The sequence below is a fragment of the Pleurodeles waltl genome, chromosome 11 (genome assembly GCF_031143425.1).
Source record: "Pleurodeles waltl isolate 20211129_DDA chromosome 11, aPleWal1.hap1.20221129, whole genome shotgun sequence".
NCBI classification, from domain to species: domain Eukaryota; kingdom Metazoa; phylum Chordata; class Amphibia; order Caudata; family Salamandridae; genus Pleurodeles; species Pleurodeles waltl.
Window position 1 is genome coordinate 344,799,145 of NC_090450.1, and position 19,536 is coordinate 344,818,680.

The 19,536-nt window shown below is 46.2% G+C and overlaps 1 protein-coding gene across 2 annotated transcripts in view; it reads left to right on the forward strand.

The window, feature by feature from the left end:
* Window positions 1-19,536, forward strand: part of HDLBP (high density lipoprotein binding protein) — a 671,758-nt gene that overhangs the window by 128,041 nt on the left and 524,181 nt on the right. The window lies entirely within an intron of this gene.

Here is a 19,536-nt window from a genome sequence, read left to right on the forward strand (position 1 = left end):
CCAAATACTGTCGTAGTTGGACTCTTGCTGTAGGCAAGACTGCTGGTTTAAAGATGACAGTACTTATGTTTGTAAGTGACTATGCCTATCCTACAAGTCGCAAGTGTAGTCCCAACCCTTCCGGCTCACCTTACCCAAACAGTTAACAGTGATTTGTCGCAGCCTTTACGCATGGACTCAAGCGTATGACATCTCAGGGAGTGTCGTGGTTGAACGGATACTACCCCTTTCTCACAGATAGATCATGTCTCAGTCAAACACAGGTGATAACGAAGATGCAGTAAGGTTTAAATAGTTTTTATTTAACACAACTGCAATCTGCCTTAACTTGCATGGGCTGCAATGATCAAGATAATGAACAGTGCAAGGAACAGAATGGTAAAGGCAAGAGTCATTATGATAAAGACCCCCACCGTCTTGCAATGATACAAAAAGACATGAAGGGTGTAATATGTCCTAATACCCTATAACAATAGGCCTAACATCCACCTGAAGGAGAGCTTGGTACGTTAAACCTAATCTGCCAATGCCATGTCCCTGAAAGGAGCCCCCAACCCTTGTTACCTTGGAAAGAGGTCTCTAGCTCAGATTTTGTAGGGGCATGAAGTCCAGGTCAGCGTCAATATGACATTCTGCATCGATAGCAGCAATGGTATCTGATCGGAATTCTTTTGATTACCTGTCTAAAGTGTGATGTATTTATACAGATCTACTTGGACCCCTGACGTAGGTTGTTCCAAAACAATAGATAACGCTGCATGCTTGGGACGGTAATTTCTAATGTGAGCACCTACAAATTGTTTCTTTTTTTGCATGAGTTGACACCTTAGCGAGGTGACGCTGATAACACAAAGTTAAACAAAATGGCCTAACTCTAAACAAGGCAGCCATCTTAGAAGAATTAATTAAATAAATGGTCTAAGACAGAGCAAGCTAAGTAAGTTAAGTCACTAGGTGACGGTGGCATGTGTCTGCAAGCGAAAGGCTAAGCTGACTCCTGTGATCCCATTAAAACAAACTAGGATTCACTACAATACTGTTGCCAGTATTGGAAGTACAATTCCATGCTCTTTGGGGGCTCCTTAGAGAACTCCCAGTTTTGCTCCTACCAGCCTTCTGGGGTTTTCCAGGCAGCTCTAGTCCAGGAAGGCAGAAGAAAGGATTTCCTTTGGGAGAGAGGGGGTGGGGTTTGGGGGGGGTGATAACACCCTCTCCATTTGGAAATGGGTGTGACTGGCTTGAGAGGGGGTAGCCTCCCCTAGCCACTGGTGTGCTTTGAAGGGCACATTTGGTGCCCTCCATGCACAAACCAGTCTACACTGGTTCAGCGACCTCCAGTCCCTGCTCTGGCACAAATCTGGAAAATGGAAAGGGGAGTAACCACTCCCCTGTCCATTACCACACCAGGGGTGGGGCCCAGCGCTCCTTCAGAGGGTCCCTGGGTTCTGCCGTCTTGAATCCAAGGTTGGCAGGGGCCTCTGGGAGCATCGGAGTGGCCGGGCATGTGATGTCAGAGCCCCCTCCTGATAGGTGGTCACCTGGCTAGGTGACCAAACCCCCCCCCCCCCCCTTCAGGGCTATTCGTGTCTCACTTGGGTGGGGTCCCCAGGTTCGGCTTGCAAGATTTGAGCAGGACTCCTGCAACCTCTACTTTGACTCCTAGCCACTGGAGTCACGACTGGACCCTCCAGGAACCGACAGTCTGCATCCACGACAAAGACTCTGCTTGCAACATTGTTATCACAGCTCCTTCCAGCTTCAGCAACATTTCCCAGGCAGTGCATCCTCTGAGGGTGGCAAGTCTTCAGTCTGCATGAGAAGGAAGAATGAATCTCCCTTGGAGTGAAGGAGTCATTCCCCTACATCCACAGGCACCAACTGCAACAATGACCGGCTGCGTGGATCTTCTTATCTTGAGCTTCATGGATCCTGCATCATGGGTGGTGACCCGGACTAGTCCTCTTGGTCCTCTCTGCCAGCTGTCCCACTTTGGTTGAGGTAAGCCCTTGCCTTCCCACACAGGACAGTACCCCATGTACTGTGTCCCTTGCAGTTACCAAGGCTTGTTCGCTTCTCCTCCAAGGGATCTTCAGGCTCCGTGTAGCCCCAGCCACCAGCACTCCTTGCTGCGACGCACAGCCCTCTGCCTGCTTCTCCTGCCCCATGGGACCCTTCAGTTGTGCTGCGTGGGCTCGTCTGTGACTCCTGGGTCCACGCCTAGTGGGTCTCCTGTGGGGAGGTACCTCTTCTGTAGATTATCTGCCTTGCTGAGGGTTTCCCTTGGACTCCCCCATGTGAGTTGAGTTCTCCTGGACTTTGCTGGTCCCCAGCAGCTCCACTTTTGCATCATTGTGACTTCTGCCTTTGCCAAGGATTGTTGGTGGCTCTTACACACCACTGACCGACTGCAGTCATCCATCTGGTGTGGGACGTCACCTGCTTTCTCCAGGAACTCTTCACCTGCTCTAGGCCTGCATTCCTGACCGTCTTCGTTCTACCATTGACCAACTCCTGCATCCACAGCTGGGTGGGTAGTAGCTCCTGCTCCTACTGGACTCTTCTGTGTTTTTTTGGACTTGGTCCCCTCCTTCCACAGGTTTTTCTCTTCAGGAATTCACCACTGGTTTCTTGCAGTCTTGTCTGTGTGTTGCATTTTCTTCTTTTACTTCCTTTTGGGTGGTTTGGTGGACAATTTAGTAACTTACTCCTTTCTTCCTGGTCACTGGGTGGGGAGGGCACTGTGGTACTTAACTTTGGCGTTTCCTAGTACCCCTCCACCCCCCTCTACACATTCCACTTACCTATGTGGGCGTCCTGTGGGGTGGCAGGGGTTAGGGAGGATGCAGCAAACCAGTGATAAAAGCAATTCAAGATAGCGGGAAGTTAACAGAAAACCACATGCCAAGCGTTAAAAGAATCCAAAGATGGCATATACAGCAAACTTTCAGGGCACAGTTCATCATCACAGAATGGATTATCTTAAAATTAAATGGTGGTTGTTACCAACACAAAATAAGAGAAACAGGAGGACAAAACATGATTCTGGACCCAGTTACTGGATGTTGAAATCGATGCACAGCATATGAATCCAAACATATCTTCAGGCTGCAAAACTATTCCTTCTGATGGCATTTTGCTTTTGATGTGACATGCACAGTACTGTTTGGATTGCCCCTTTTCCATTTATATTAACACTTGATCAGACAGCCATATCCTGACCTTTTGTGAGCCTACAATTTCGAAATAAAGCAACAAATGCACCTAAACTGGATCTTTGATGCAGTCTATGCTTGAAACATTAGCATTCATCAGGCTGGAAATATTTGCTAATTTGAAGCAGCAGTTAAGTGTTCCACTGGTTATAGTCCTCATCAAGAGTTAGTTAATGGATCAATTATGTATATTGCAAGTTTTAGAGCAGAGGAGACACAGGTGTTTGCATACAAACTTTCAGACTGGCAGTAGCAGTTCCATTTGAGAAATATGTAATGCAGCTTTGATGCCACAACCCGGAGGCTGGGAGCGTAACTAGTCCCAATGAAATGACAAAACAGTATAATAACACGAACAAAAAAACCTCCCTTTCCCGCTTCTTACCCATTCTGGCTCACCCCTGTCTTCTGTGCCCCAAGTGTCAATCCATTGAGCTGCACATTCTCCGTGCCAGCCCAATGACAGGAGGTGTAGCTTTGAGCGTGAGGTACCAGGCCTAGTAGTCGTAAGACATTAAAGTATGTGGAGCTTGTGATTTCATTAAATTCAGACAGAATCTGAATGAAGGGCGCCCATAGGGTGGTAAAGTCTGTGGCGCATAGCTCCGCTTCCAGTGAAAGCTTCTTCATCCCTAGCAAGTACTAAAGTTTATGCAGCCAAAATGTGTGGTTGAGAAATCTATCTGTGCCCCCAACAGTTTGTTTAGTAGCAAATCTACTTCATTTCAAAACAAATCAAACCTCTGCCAGTGACGTGCAAGTGCTGAGTCTGCCAACTCCACCCAGAGGCCACCACTCTTCATATTTCTAGTAAAGCACTGGTGTGAAGAAATAAACGAGAACCTGAGAAGAGCTCTGCTCTAACTTGTATTCAAACTTATTGAGTTTTCTGGTTGACCCTGGGCTTCTGGGCTGGGGCAGTCTTTCTTCCGGTCTCCATCTGCCATCGTGATTCGCAAGCGAGTTACCTATTTTAATCTTGTTGTGACTGTAGGTAGAATAAAATGTACACTGATTTGCGTTCTAATAGTGTGTTTATTGCTTTTATCTAGCGCACAAAACATCTTCAATCCAAGACTCTGAAGGATAGAGAAGATGTTTAACTTTACCTGTTAAAGATGTCAACTTTAATTCCATTTGAAGTGCATCACCAAGTTCTATGCAGGAAAAAAATATAAGACCATTTTTACAGCAGATTCTGCACATTTTAAATAGTCCCCAGGTATCAAACTGGTTCTGGAAAATCTTTAGCAGTACGCCCTGCACACTGATAGGTAACTTCCTGTGGCTTCCCGCAAACCTTTTACTGCTCTATAAGTGACGAATGGAGCTGAAAATATGCAGCACACAGAAACTGATGTCCGTTCCTCTTACTGCACCACTTGCATGTTGCACTCGGTGGTGCCTTTTGTCCCAGCAAAAGATTGCTTCTGCAGTTTTTTGTTTTCTTTTATCTAATGTGTGTAGGAAGCTGGCCTTTTATGTAGTGGTACACCATGTTAAAAGTCCAGATTACCTTTATTTAGTTTGTAGGGGTTTACTTTAATAATACCAAGTGCTTTATTTGTGGAAGTTTGGACGAGCAACTTAGGTTTATCAGAGTGGAGTGTTGTACACACAGTAAATATGAGACACAATCAGAATGGAATTTAGAGACCACTTTGTTAAAACTGTAAAAATAAAGCTGTTTTCAGGTTGAGCCTAGCAGTGCACATGCACTGCTGTCTCGACATGCTCTAATCTACTCTGTGTGCTTTAATCCCACTCATCTCCCGCCCGTCACTTTCATCCGCTCCTTGGACTGCCTTTCAAAACTACCTTGATTTTACAAGTAAATGCTTTTTGTCCCGCCTTAAGCCCGTTTTGTTACTACCTTGGAGACTGACCCTATTACATGGATTATTGCACTATCGACCATATACCTTAGTGTTGGGATGCCACTTTATTATTTTGCCTCTCCACTTAATGCTCATAGCAGTATGTTTTTTCTTCCTCTAGCATCTCACTGTTTCTTTGCGGTGTCGGCACCCAACAAAAGCTGCTAGCTGGAGGGGGGGTGGTTCTTTCTTTTTTATTATAAAGCGCAAACTCGACTGGAAGATTGGAGCACTTTACATGAGCCCTGGTTAAATTTGCAGCGCCATTCCTAAATCCTTCCTAAATTTATCAGTTGAAAAAATATACACAACGGCATCTATTAAATAGTAAAAACACAAGTGAAACACTCAATGCGGCTCTCCCCGGCACAGCGGGAGAGCAGATACTACAATGTTCGATGGCATGTGTAGCTGCAGATACACATGTTGTGCATAGCCCGCCATCTGGTGTTGGGTCGGAGTGTTACAAGTTGTTGTTCTTTGAAAAAGTCTTACGAGTCTCGAGAACGAGGGACTCCTCCTCTTTTGCTTCCATTGCGCATGGGCGTCTACTCCATCTTCGATTGTTTTCTTTCCGCCATCGGGTTCGGACGTGTTCCTTTTCGCTCCGGGTTTCGGAACGGGAAGATAGTTAAAAATTCGGAAAATTGCGTCGGTATTGTTGCGTTCGGGATCGGGTTAGATAGAATCGACATCGAATCGTGAAGAGCTCCGGTAGCCCTTCGGGGTAATTTCGATCCCCTGTCGGGGCCTGGTCAGCCCGACCGCGTGTAACATCGAGGCTGATGGAACGGACCCCGTTCCGATTCTGTCCTAAATGCCACAACAAATACCCATATACAGACCAACATTTGGTCTGTAACCTGTGCCTGTCGCCCGAGCACAAGGAAGAAACTTGTGAGGCCTGTCGTGCGTTTCGATCCCGAAAAACGCTCCGTGACCGGCGAGCCAGAAGATTACAGATGGCGTCCACGCCGACAGGACACCGAGAGTTCGAGGAACAAGGAGAAGAAGAGGAAGCCTTCTCTATCCATGAATCGGACTCTGAGGAATTCGACGTCCACGAAACAGTGAGTAAGACGTCGAAGCCAGCACACAAGAAAACAGACCAGGCCCAGGGGACGCCACTGCCAACAGGCCATGGCTCAACCCATAAAGTCGGTGACCGCCCATCGGCACCGAAAAAGGCCGAACTAGTGCCGAGATCGTCCGACTCGGGTCGAGACACAGGCACGCAGCAATCTCGGGACCGAGAAAGTGCTGCCGACAAAGATCGACGCCGAGACAGCGGAGCCGAAGCTGCTCGACGCAGAGACAGCAGCACCGAGGAGGATGGACGCTGAGAAGTTTCGACTCCAAAAAAGAGGAAAGTCGCCTCGGAGCCGAAAACGAGTAAGGACATAGTTTTGGTGCCGAAACGACCGGCAACCGAGCCAACTACCAGCTCATATTCAGAAGAGCAATCACTGTTCTCTCAATTGCGCAAACATAGATTTGAGGAAGAGTTACAGTCCACTGAAGTAGACCACACTCGAAAGCGGATCTTCATACAGAGTGGAACAGGGAAGATCAGCACCCTTCCCCCTATTAGGAGAAAAAGGAGACTTGAGTTCCAAACACAGGAACAAGCACCACAAACAAAAGTGGTGAAGAAGGTAACTCCGCCACCCTCTCCTCCACCCGTAACTTACATATCACCGGCACAGACTCGTCACACTCACCGGCTCACACCACCATGAGCCAAGATGACCAGGACGCTTGGGACCTATACGACGCCCCAGTGTCAGACAACAGTCCGGAGGCGTATCCTACCAAGCACTCACCACCAGAGGACAGCACAGCGTATTCACAGGTGGTAGCTAGGGCAGCAGAGTTCCATAACGTGTCGCTACACTCGGAACCTGACGAGGATGACTTCCTTTTCAACACCCTCTCCTCGCCCCAAAGCACCTACCAGAGCCTTCCTATGCTCCCAGGAATGCTAAGGCACGCAAAGCAAATCTTCAAAGAGCCTGTCCAGAGTAGAGCAAGAACACTAAGGGTGGAAAAGAAATATAAAGCACCGCCCACAGACCCTGCTTTCATCACCTCACAACTGCCACCAGATTCAGTTGTAGTAGGGGCAGCTCGCAAGAGAGCCAACTCTCACACATCAGGCGATGCACCACCTCCGGATAAAGAAAGCCGCAAGTTCGACGCAGCCGGAAAAAGGGTCGCAGTACAAGCTGCAAACCAGTGGCGCATTGCAAACTCTCAAGCGCTCCTAGCGCGATATGACAGAGCCCATTGGGACGAGATGCAGCACCTCATCGAGCATCTACCCAAAGATTTACAAAAGAGGGCGAAACAGGTGGTTCAGGAGGGACAAAACATCTCCAATAACCAAATACGCTCCTCTATGGATGCAGCGGACACAGCTGCAAGAACAATTAACACAGCAATAACCATAAGAAGGCACGCGTGGTTACGAACATCTGGCTTTAAACCGGAGATACAGCAAGCGGTGCTCAATATGCCATTCAATGAGCAACAATTGTTCGGGACCTGAAGTGGACACGGCAATTGAGAAGCTAAAAAAGGACACTGACACTGCCAAGGCCATGGGCGCACTCTATTCCCCGCAGGGCAGAGGCACTTTCGGCACCTTCCGCAAAACAACCTTCAGAGGGAGGTTTCGGGGTCAGGCCACACAAGCCAGTACCTCACATTCAACACCGTCTACCTACCAGGGACAGTACCAAAGGGGAGGCTTTCGGGGCCAGTACAGAGGAGGACAATTCCCTAGAAACAGGGGAAAATTTCAAAGCCCAAAAGCACCTGCAACCAAACAGTGACTCACAGGTCACTCATCCCCTCCACACAACACCAGTGGGGGGAAGAATAAGTCAGTATTACCAATCTTGGGAGGAAATAACAACAGACACTTGGGTCTTAGCAATTATCCAACATGGTTATTGCATAGAATTTCTTCAAATCCCTCCAAATATACCACCAAAAACACAGAATATATCAAAACAGCATTCAGACCTTCTGGAAATAGAAGTTCAAGCATTACTGCAAAAGAACGCAATAGAACTGGTACCAGGTACACAAATAAACACAGGAATTTACTCACTGTACTTTCTAATACCAAAAAAGGACAAAACACTGAGACCAATCCTAGATCTCAGAACACTAAACACCTACATCAAATCAGAACACTTTCACATGGTGACGCTACAAGAAGTGTTACCATTGCTAAAGCAACAAGACTACATGACAACCTTAGATCTCAAAGACGCGTATTTCCACATACCGGTACATCCCTCGCACAGGAAATACCTAAGGTTCGTATTCAAAGGAATACATTACCAATTCAAAGTATTGCCGTTCGGTATAACAACCGCACCAAGAGTCTTTACAAAATGCCTAGCAGTAGTAGCTGCACACATCAGAAGGCAGCAAATACACGTATTCCCGTATCTAGACGATTGGCTAATCAAGACCAACTCACTGACAAAGTGTTCACACCACACAGATCAGGTCATACAAACCCTCTACAAACTCGGTTTCTCCGTCAACTATGCAAAATCACACATTCTGCCGTGCAAAGTACAGCAGTACCTAAGAGCAACAATAGACACAACCAGGGGAATAGCCACTCCAAGTCCACAAAGGGTTCAAAATTTCCTAAAAGTTATACAAACCATGTATCCAACACATAAAATACAGGCAAAGATGGTATTACAACTCCTAGGCATGATGTCCTCATGCATAGCCATTGTCCCGAACGCAAGACTGCACATGAGGCCCTTACAACAGTGCCTAGCATCACAATGGTCACAAGCACAGGGTCACCTTCTAGATCTGGTGTTGATAGACCGCCAAACATACATCTCGCTTCTATGGTGGAACAGTATAAATTTAAACAAAGGGCGGCCTTTCCAAGACCCAGTGCCACAATACATAACAACAGATGCTTCCATGACAGGGTGGGGAGCACACCTCAATCAACACTGCATCCAAGGACAATGGGACGTACATCAAACAAAGCTGCATATAAATCACCTCGAACTGCTAGCAGTTTTCCTAGCGTTAAAAGCATTCCAACCCATCATAACCCACAAGTACATTCTTGTCAAAACAGACAACATGACAACAATGTATTATCTAAACAAACAGGGGGGGACACACTCGACACAGCTGTGCCTCCTGGCACAAAAAATATGGCAATGGGCAATTCACAACCACATTCGCCTAATAGCACAGTTTATTCCAGGGATACAGAATCCACTTGCAGACAATCTCTCTCGATCACCAACAGGTCCACGAATGGGAAATTCACCCCCAAATTCTAAACACTTACTTCAAAATTTGGGGAACACCTCAAATAGACTTATTTGCAACAAAGGAGAACGCAAAATGCCAAAACTTCGCATCCAGATACCCACACAGGCAGTCTCAAGGCAATGCCCTATGGATGAACTGGTCAGGGATATTTGCGTACGCTTTTCCCCCTCTCCCTCTCCTTCCATATCTAGTAAACAAATTGAGTCAAAACAAACTCAAACTCATACTGATAGCACCAACATGGGCAAGGCAACCTTGGTACACAACACTGCTAGACCTATCAGTAGTACCCCACGTCAAGTTACCCAACAGGCCAGATCTGTTAACACAACACAAACAACAGATCAGGCATCCAAACCCAGCATCGCTGAATCTAGCAATCTGGCTCCTGAAATCCTAGAATTCGGACACTTAAACCTCACCCAAGAATGTATGGAAGTCATAAAGCAAGCTAGAAGACCATCCACTAGACACTGCTATGCAAGCAAATGGAAAAGGTTTGTTTGCTACTGCCATAATAATCAAATTCAACCATTACACGCATCTCCAAAGGATGTAGTGGGTTACTTACTACACTTACAAAAATCGAACCTGGCCTTCTCTTCCATTAAAATACACCTTGCAGCAATATCTGCATACCTGCAGATTACCCATTCAACTTCACTATTTAGGATACCTGTCATTAAAGCGTTTATGGAAGGCCTCAAAAGAATTATACCACCAAGGACACCACCGGTTCCTTCATGGAACCTCAACATCGTCTTAACAAGACTCATGGGTCCACCTTTTGAACCCATGCATTCTTGCGAAATACAATTCCTAACCTGGAAAGTTGCATTTCTCATCGCCATCACATCTCTAAGAAGAGTAAGTGAAATTCAGGCGTTTACAATACAAGAACCTTATATCCAAATACACAAAAATAAGGTAGTCCTAAGAACCAATCCTAAATTTCTACCAAAGGTTATTTCAGCGTTCTACTTAAATCAAACGGTAGAACTACCAGTGTTCTTCCCACAGCCAGACTCGGTAGCTGAAAGGGCACTACATACATTAGACATCAGAAGAGCACTAATGTACTACATTGACAGAACAAAAGAAATCAGAAAAACAAAACGGTTTATTGCATTCCAAAAACCTCATACAGGAAACCCAATATCAAAACAGGGTATAGCCAGATGGATAGTTAAGTGCATCCAAATCTGCTACCTTAAAGCAAAAAGGGAGCTGCCCATTACACCAAGGGCACACTCAACCCGAAAGAAAGGCGCTAGCATGGCCTTCCTAGGGAATATTCCAATGCACGAGATATGTAAGGCAGCCACATGGTCTACGCCTCATACATTTACTAAGCACTACTGTGTAGACGTGCTATCCGCACAACAAGCCACAGTAGGTCAAGCCGTACTAAGAACTTTATTTCAAACTACTTCCACTCCTACAGGCTGAGCCACCGCTTTTGGGGAGATAACTGCTTACTAGTCTATGCACAGCATGTGTATCTGCAGCTACACATGCCATCGAACTGAAAATGTCACTTACCCAGTGTACATTTGTTCGTGGCATTAGTCGCTGCAGATTCACATGTGCCCACCCGCCTCCCCGGGAGCCTGTAGCCGTTTGGAAGTAATCTTCAACATTTGTACATTTGTAAATATATTACTTAAACCTTAATTGGTACATACTTATGCACTCCATTGCATGGGCACTATTACTAACACACACAACTCCTACCTCACCCTCTGCGGGGAAAACAATCGAAGATGGAGTAGACGCCCATGCGCAATGGAAGCAAAAGAGGAGGAGTCCCTCGGTCTCGTGACTCGAAAGACTTCTTCGAAGAAAAACAACTTGTAACACTCCGACCCAACACCAGATGGCGGGCTATGCACAACATGTGAATCTGCAGCGACTAATGCCACGAACAGATGTACACTGGGTAAGTGACATTTTCAATTTACTGCACTCAGCAAACTTGCACCATAATGGTCTGCGGGGCATTCCTTTTACAACACATTTTTGCCCATAACTCTGCCTGTGGTGGTCTTAGAAGAATGGGGCCACCACCATCATTCAACACGATGTACATACTGCCCAGCTCATTGTCTGGGTCCACACACTAGGTTTTGGTGGGGTTGGCAAATTCATATCCTCTCCCACCATTCAATGTCTGTTTAAGCTCTCTTGTGGCTGGAGCTTTTGCTTTACAGCTGGGTGTATTTTGTGTTGTAAGGGCCTTGTTTATAATAATATTCTAGCAGTCCTGCTAGGCCTGAAAATGTGTAATGCTCTTTGCCCTCTACGGGCTGAATACATGGTTACACTACAGTGTCTCTGCCCTTCTCTTTTAATGTGGTTATGTCCTCTAGGGGCGAACTATATGGTTACATCACCATGTTTCTTCCAAATACTATTTTTATTGTGGCAATCCGTCGGATTTTCTGACAGTTACAGTCTAAAGCCAAGCTTACGAAGGAATGCAGAAGCAGAGTTTATTTCTGATAAAGGTTTAATGTGCTGCATGGCTAAAAACTTATAAGGTCCCAAAAGCAAGACTTATGGCTATGCTAATGCTTGTTTATATATACTTAGACGTCAGGATCATTTGTATTAGGTAAGTAATTTAGATGCTTTAGGTTATTCAAGTAAAAAGGTGAGGGGTGGGGGTGTGTTTGGGGGTCGGGGGGTTATTGCACAGGGCTGGGCCTGGGCTGGAGGACTCTGGTGCGGAGGTGTTAGGTTGGTCGCTGCAGTTAAAGGCTCTCACTTGGTTTTGGTAACCTGGGAGGAGAGAAAACGGAGCATCAGGGTAACTCTAGGTGTAGTCTTTGTGGATTCTTAAGTCCCTTGTGGGCAGGTTGTAGTCAATGGTTTCTGGGCTTGACACAAACCGCCTTGGTAGGTGCAAGGGCTCCGTTACCCAGGGTATTGGTGCTGAGACTCTTGAAGGGGTCAGTGCTTTGCGGCTTACTGACTGGGACAGGGCTGATCTCCTGGGCTCATGATGACTTTTTCCTGGCCAGTTGCTGCCTTTGTGTGCCGGATGGGCAGCAAAACAGTCGTCGTTGGTGCCTACATTTGCAGGGGGATTGCTCCTTCACCCAAGTGGAAATGCTGTTTGATTCTTGAAAGGTGGAATAGTCCTCAAAGGGTTTGGGGGAGGCTGTTCAGCTTCTTGGCTTGACAATCTTTGTGAATATCACCGTGCAAAGCAGCCAGGCAGGGTTTGATGCCCATTTTGGTGTATGACTTCGCCTCTTCTTTGTCCTTGCTGCGGTTCCCAGAAGATGAGTCTGAATTTCTGGTGCTGGGGAACACCCTAAATACCGAATTTAGGGGAGTGTAGGGTAGTAGCTCACTGCTACTTACCCCCTGGGTTAACTGCACCCCGGATATGACCACTTCCTGTGAGAGTCAGCATATTCCTGACCAAACGTTCCTGCTTTCTCCAAAAACAATGTTTAATCACTTCCTTGGCTGTGCACTTCAGGTAGCGCACCTTAGTGGTGTGACTAGCCTAAAAGTGCAACAGGCCTCCTATATATTAATTTCTTGCCTACTCTGGTGCCAAATGAGCCTCAGGCCTCACTTGGGGAGAGGGGGCTTTGAAACCTCTGGTTCTGATATGTTATATCGCTAGCCATTCTGCTGGAGGAGGTGTGATCACTTTCCTCTGGAGCAGGCATTTTCTGGTCTCTGAGTGTGTGGGCTCCCACCTCAGGGTAGCATATTAGTGTGTGATGGCCAGCTGGTTGGTACCTGTCAGCCAGCATACTGAAGGAGTAGTAGGTTTTTTAGGGGGGTACCTCTAAGATGCCCTCCGGGTGCATATCGTAATCAGATACTGGCATCAGTACGGATTAAGGTGACGTTTTTGTAACCTAACACCTGTTTTCAGTTGAACCATCAGGTAGCTGGGTAACTTGAAGTGACCAGTGCCCAGTACATGTCCTCAAAATGGCTTCCTGAAGACTTGCTTTGTCTAGTAATGGAACTAGGCATCACAGGGGTACCTCTTCTCATGCAGATGTGCCCTCGCATGTAAAGTTCCAAGACCTGTTGTATGGGTGACTTAAATGTATTAGTTACAGCGATTGTGGGCATTGAACACAGGGTTTGTGCAATGTCGTGTTTTCAAAATGGTTTGCTCCATTTCACGCGTCCTGAGATGGCAGTCTTCATGCAATTTGGGTGTGATCCCGTAGGGTGGCAAAATACATGCAGCAGCCCTTAGGGGCCCTTTTTAGTACTCATGCCCTGGGTACGAGGGCTACAAATTACCTGCGACTTACAAGGATGCTTAAGTCTTTGCCAACCTGCAACTGTTTCCTAAGAGTGTGTACAGGATTTTTGTGACTTGGAGATCTGCAGTAGCTGCTCATTGATAAATCCGAAGGCCATCCAGGACCTTGAAGTGAAGCTCTACGTGGCTAAACATCGAAGGACTCATGCCATGACTGGTCTAAACGGGCATGCTTTGTTCTCGAGGTTTTCTGTGACACATCATAGTCAGTTTTTTGTGCAAGTGGGGAAAAAAGCATAAGAAGTCTAAGCAAGTCTCTCCCTGCCACACTCTAACTCAAGAGGAGGCCCAAGGGTGTCAACATGCCTCACGATCTTAATCTTGAAGCTGTTTTTCTTCAGGGCAGATTCCCACCTTTGTACTGAGGCTGCCTAAATTTCCATGCAGCAGCTTCTGCCATACTAGGCTCCCTTTTGTGCGTCTTCATGCCACTAAGGACCATGAGCATCTCCACCTGGGACTCGCCAGTCAGCCCTCAGTGCTAGCAAGATCCGCTATGGGCCTTGCATCGGTGCCAAACTCAATTTAGGTTCGTAGACACTCTCCTGATATCGATGCACACTCGATAGCACTTTTTGACTCGCAGTTTGGTCCAAGGTCACACCAACTGGAGGCTCTGGGGCGTCCAGGTGCAGAGGTGTTATGGTGTTGGGTGTCCTATTCACCTAAATGGGCAACGGTTTAATCGCACGGTTGATGTAGGGATGGATTGGGCTGGGCTGTAACGTTAGTCCAGGGGAGCCCACAGCAGAACTTGACCATTCAGGCCCTTGGGCATGTGGGGATACTGTCGGTCCTCTCTTCCTCAGGCTGCAGGACGTGGGTTCAGTGGTGCCTTCTGGCATCCGGTCTGGTGCTAAAATTCCTTGTTGGGGGAAAGGGGGTGCACTGGGTGTGGGGCACAAAGTTTTCAAGCATGGACTGGGGGTCCAGTCAGTCCGATCAAACCAACAAGTGGTCTTTGGTCTCAAGGTTGGGAGATGTGGGAGACTGGTTCTCTTCACCTTCCGGTGCGGACAGGTACAGAGGTGTCCTGAGGTGCCTGGTTTCTGTCTCACACTCACTTGTGGTTGCAGGGGGTGGGGATCTGCAGAAACAGGTTGCAGACGCCGTCCTGAAGTGCACACTGGCAAACTCTGGTTGAACCTAATCTCGAAGGGCCTGGGGACCACGCTGACACAGTTGGCCCACTTTAGCTTGGTGCAGTGGGTATGTCTGGCGTCTGTTTTCTGGTGTTCCTGGTCCTCTCAGTTCTGTATTGGGGGCTTATGGATGTAGGGGAGCAGCTCTTCTACGCCAAGGGAGTTGTTCTTGTTTTTTTGAGAAGCACTGGCAGCTCTCCCAGTATCTTCGAGGCAGCAATGGCAGGACAGGTCAGTTGCTCCTCAAGTGTCTGCTCCACAGGCAGGCTGGGTTGGTACCAAGTCAGTTGTGCGGCCAGCTGACATGTCCCGCATAATCTGTTGGTAGGTGTGCTGTGAGCTCCCCCACACAATGACGCAAAGTTGTATGCGTCTCTGAGGTGGCAGCATGGTGTACTGAGTTGGGCCTGCATTTGATTGTGGAGAGTGAGGCCGAAGCAAGGAGTCGCAAGGAGATACGGCATCACGAATAAGGAGCTGCTGGCTTTTAACTGCTGTGTGGCAATTTGAGAGGTTGACTGTGCCTGCTGCGCAAAGTTTTATTCAGCAGAGTAGGGCGCCTCACAGAGGAGGCCTAGGTGCTTCAGGGGCTTCCAGGTTTTTCTCTTTTGGGCGAGTGTGTTCATATGATTCTGTTTATCACTTACCTTTTATCTGCAGTGGATGAGGGTTGCTGAGTCAGGCCCCCATATCAAATAAGTGATCCAGATAAGGTCATCTGCCGGGTGTGTGCTTTTGGAAGTTTTCCAGGATGGTGGTTGTCCCCAGTATGGTTTGAGGAGAGAGGAAAAGGAGGGCCTCCTTAGTGATGACAGTAGTACAAAGCACCAGACTAATACGCAGCAGGCTAACATGAATTTTGGTTATGCCACCTGCATGTGTGAATTCCTGAACTGCGGGCCTGGTTGGTCAGGACAAGGATGTGGACTAGGCCTGGAGGTTGAAATGTGGCAGCTGTCCAATAGGGACTCTAACATTAGCCCAGGTTCATCGTACTCTCCCTTCACCGTTAAAAAGGGCAAAAAGCAGACATCTGCCCTCTGATTGCACAGAAGGGCAAAATATTGAGTCACTTCTCTGGGGCAGTGATAGCTAAGGCTGCATTACCTTGAGAATCACTGTCAAGGTCCAGTAAATCTAGATTTGGAGATCCCTAGACCAGAAATAAAAAGGTCCCAGTAATTGGCCAGGACATGCCCTCCCCCGCTAATCTCCTTGAGGTACTAGCAACAATGCCTGTTCTAACACCCCTGTCTCTCCCCCCCCCCCCCCCCCCCCCCCAAAAAAAAACATCCAGGGAGGGCCCTCTCGCCCTGAGGTTCAAAAAGGGGCTCTTGAGGGAAGGCGGGCTATAATTTATTTATTTTTTCTTACAAGTAAATGCCCTTCCATCTGTGGGCGGGGCATTGGCAAGGGACTACAGGAGTCTGCAAGACCTAATCTGGCATAGCTCTCTCCGTTGATGGAAATCTCGAAAGCAAAGTGGGGATCCCTGGAATCATAGGGCAGCAAGGCAGTTATCGCCAAGAGATCCCTCATCTGGTGGAGGCCAGAAGCTAATCTAGCAGTCCACAGAGACAGATGTTGCACAAACCTCTATACATGGGGGAGATACACCAGATAGTTAAGGAGAGCAACAAGATGATGGACAGGCAAAGATGATGGGGGATCTCCCCCAAGTGCAGTCATATGCCCTACTTGAGACAATTTTGATGGAAGTACGCAAGCTTAAAGACTTTCAACAAAGCGAAACTGCAATCATTAATCAAAGACTTGTTAAAGTGGACTGTTCAATTAGCCAACTTTGACACGTTTTCAGGAACTGGAACTGAGTGTCAAACTTGGAAGATCGTTCTGTAGTCTGATTCTGAGCTGTGCATAATGCCATTAAAGTTGTCTGGATCCCAGTCTAAGATGGAAGAGATGGAAAATTATGCTTTAAGTTTTAACCTCTGGACATGCTTCACTTTATGGATGTTCTGATCAGGCCACAAATTCTGGAAGATCCACCACCTGATTTGACATTCATGCAAGCCCATAGGGTAGCTCCTCAACAGCATCCACATGAAAAGTATCCGTGTACTATTACAGTAAATTTTTCTGATTACAGGATTGAAGAGTGTATTCTTTCTAAAGCAATTTAACAGGATTTTTTTTTCTTTCGCAGGGAATGAGCAAACTCAAGTATATTCTGATAGATCCGTTGTTTCAGACGGAAGAAGGCTAGATTTGGCAGGCTTGATCCTCCCCTATTTGAAACAACAGGGGCACAGACTAAAAGTCCTATTTAAGGGTCCATTTCGTATATGTACTACTTTGCAAAGCACTCAGTCTCTTGGATACGGTTAAGCCTGACTGATAATGGTGGATAATGAGACCATGTGATAAGAAACTGTTGCTGTCAGTATTATTGATCAGTGTTGATTGTGGTTATTTAATGCCGACGGGCAGATCCTTATGTTTTTTCATCTAATGTAATTAGATTTAATAATGGGCAGGGCAAAAGGAGATTGTGGGGGGGGGGGGGGGGGGGGGAATTGGTGGTTCCGAGACTATAATTGGTTAAAGTTGCAAAGATGGGGCTTTTCTTTATCCCCGGTCTCTTTATTTATTTATTTATTTGTTTTTTCTCTTCCTTTTTTTGGAGGGGAGGAAGGACCGGCAGTAGCTCCCGTTCTGAGCAGGCCATGGGCTTATCCGCGCAGTAGTTACGGATTATAGGGGATTATGTGAGCTTTTCCTCCTATAGGTTGGGTAGGGCACTCTTGGTGGGTTTTTAATAGAAATGAACTGTATAAATTCACAATCTGCCAGAGGGGCCATTTACGTAAGGGAGTCCTACTTTTAGTAAAGGCAACAAGACAATGAGTAAATAATGAAGTATGCAACTCCGTGGGGGGAGCAGTGTTAGACCAGCTGAGCAACGTCTAAAATTTTGATTCTTTCATGTAATATCAGTGGTATCTTAAGTAAGTGAAAATATCGATCCACAATGAATTGGTTGACTACATTCAACCCAGCAGTAGTTTTTCTGCCAGAGAACCATTTGAAGGAGAATTTGCCCAAAACGTCTATATCCGAGGCCTATTTGCATGCTTTTTTCTCATCTGCTGGGTTAGTGGTACGTGGGGTTGCGATTCTCCTGCCTAGAAGATTCAACTGGGCCAAAACCAATGTCGTCAGAGATGAGGAAGGGTGATTTTTTTTTTTTTTCCCCTCCACCCCCCGAAAGTACAGGTTCAGGGGGTCATAAGCTCAACAGGTCCGCTAATTTTGGGGTAAGGGGATTTCAGTTTTATACAGGATCTTAAGCTTGATGCTTCCAATAAATTTAAAAAGCAGTTGTAACCTAAAATAGCTGAAGGAATAGCTACAATTAAAAGGTGTCTTAGTTTAATAGATCCATGGAGATATGACCACAGTGGACAGGCTAATTTTACCTGCCTTTCGAGTCAGAGTACCGCTTACCATACTGTGTGTTTTTTTTTTTTTTTTTTTGATTCCTGAAACAGCTAAATGGGAAGGGACTGAGATCTGGACAAACCCACTTTCCGACCATGCACTGGTTAGTATTAATTTGGTAGTAAAGAATATTCAGTTTTCAAAGATATGCTGACGCCTTGGTATGTCCTGACGAACTATGAATGGGTGAATGAAACACGCAAATTTATTCAGTAGTTTTTCAAGATTAATCATGGCACAGCATCCCCATTTTCAGTATGGGAGTCACTTAAAGCAGCATTCCGTGGCCAGGTCATTGTGTATAAATCTGTCCAACGACTGGTCCAGGAACCTCATATCAACAAACTTCAAAAGGCCCTTGATCAAACTCATAATTCTCTAAACAAAGAAGTAAATGGGCATGACCATAAACAAGCTTTTGAAGAAGCTAGGTAGAGGCTTTGCAACTTTTATGTCTGTGTAGAAATCACTAGCTCAAGGAACTTTTTGCAGCAACAATACGAAGAAAGTCGGATAGTGGGCAAGTTGTTGGCGTAGTCCGTAAGAGGGAAACAAGTATCACTTCATAATAGGGAGATTAGAGACTCTGTCTCAAATTTGTTTTACAATGAGGAGGCTACAATCACCCATATCTTTCTGCAATATTATATCTACGGACAAAATAAAGATGCTGCTAGATCCAGCTTAGAGCAATTTTACACTCCTTTTGAACTTCCAAGATTGACAGGGGTGCGCAGCATGCGTGTATTATAGCAGACATTACTGAGGAGGAAGCAGTCAGTGCTCTACCCCAAATGCCCAATGCCAAAGCTACTGGAATAGATGTCATTCTAACAGAAGTTTCTAATATCTTTTGTAAGGAGATACCGCCCCATTTGGTGTCGATTTAATAGGATTAATGCAGATATTATTTCAGTGCCTTTTAAATAGTCTTTATTTGTCAATTTTTTTAAAAACAAAAAGAGAAAAGATCCTCTTAATACCAGATCCTATTGTATAAGCCTGCTTAATGCTAATTTTAAATTACTTCCTAAGATTTGGGCATCCCGTATAGTTGAAGCAGGCCGATCATTGCTTCATAGGGATCAGTGTGGGTTCCTGCCAAACTGTTCATTGGCCGCTAATATGTATTATTTGGTCCAGGCGATAAATTACTTCTCTCGTACCCAGGATAGGGCAGTAATCGCAATGGTTGATGCTGAAAAAGCATT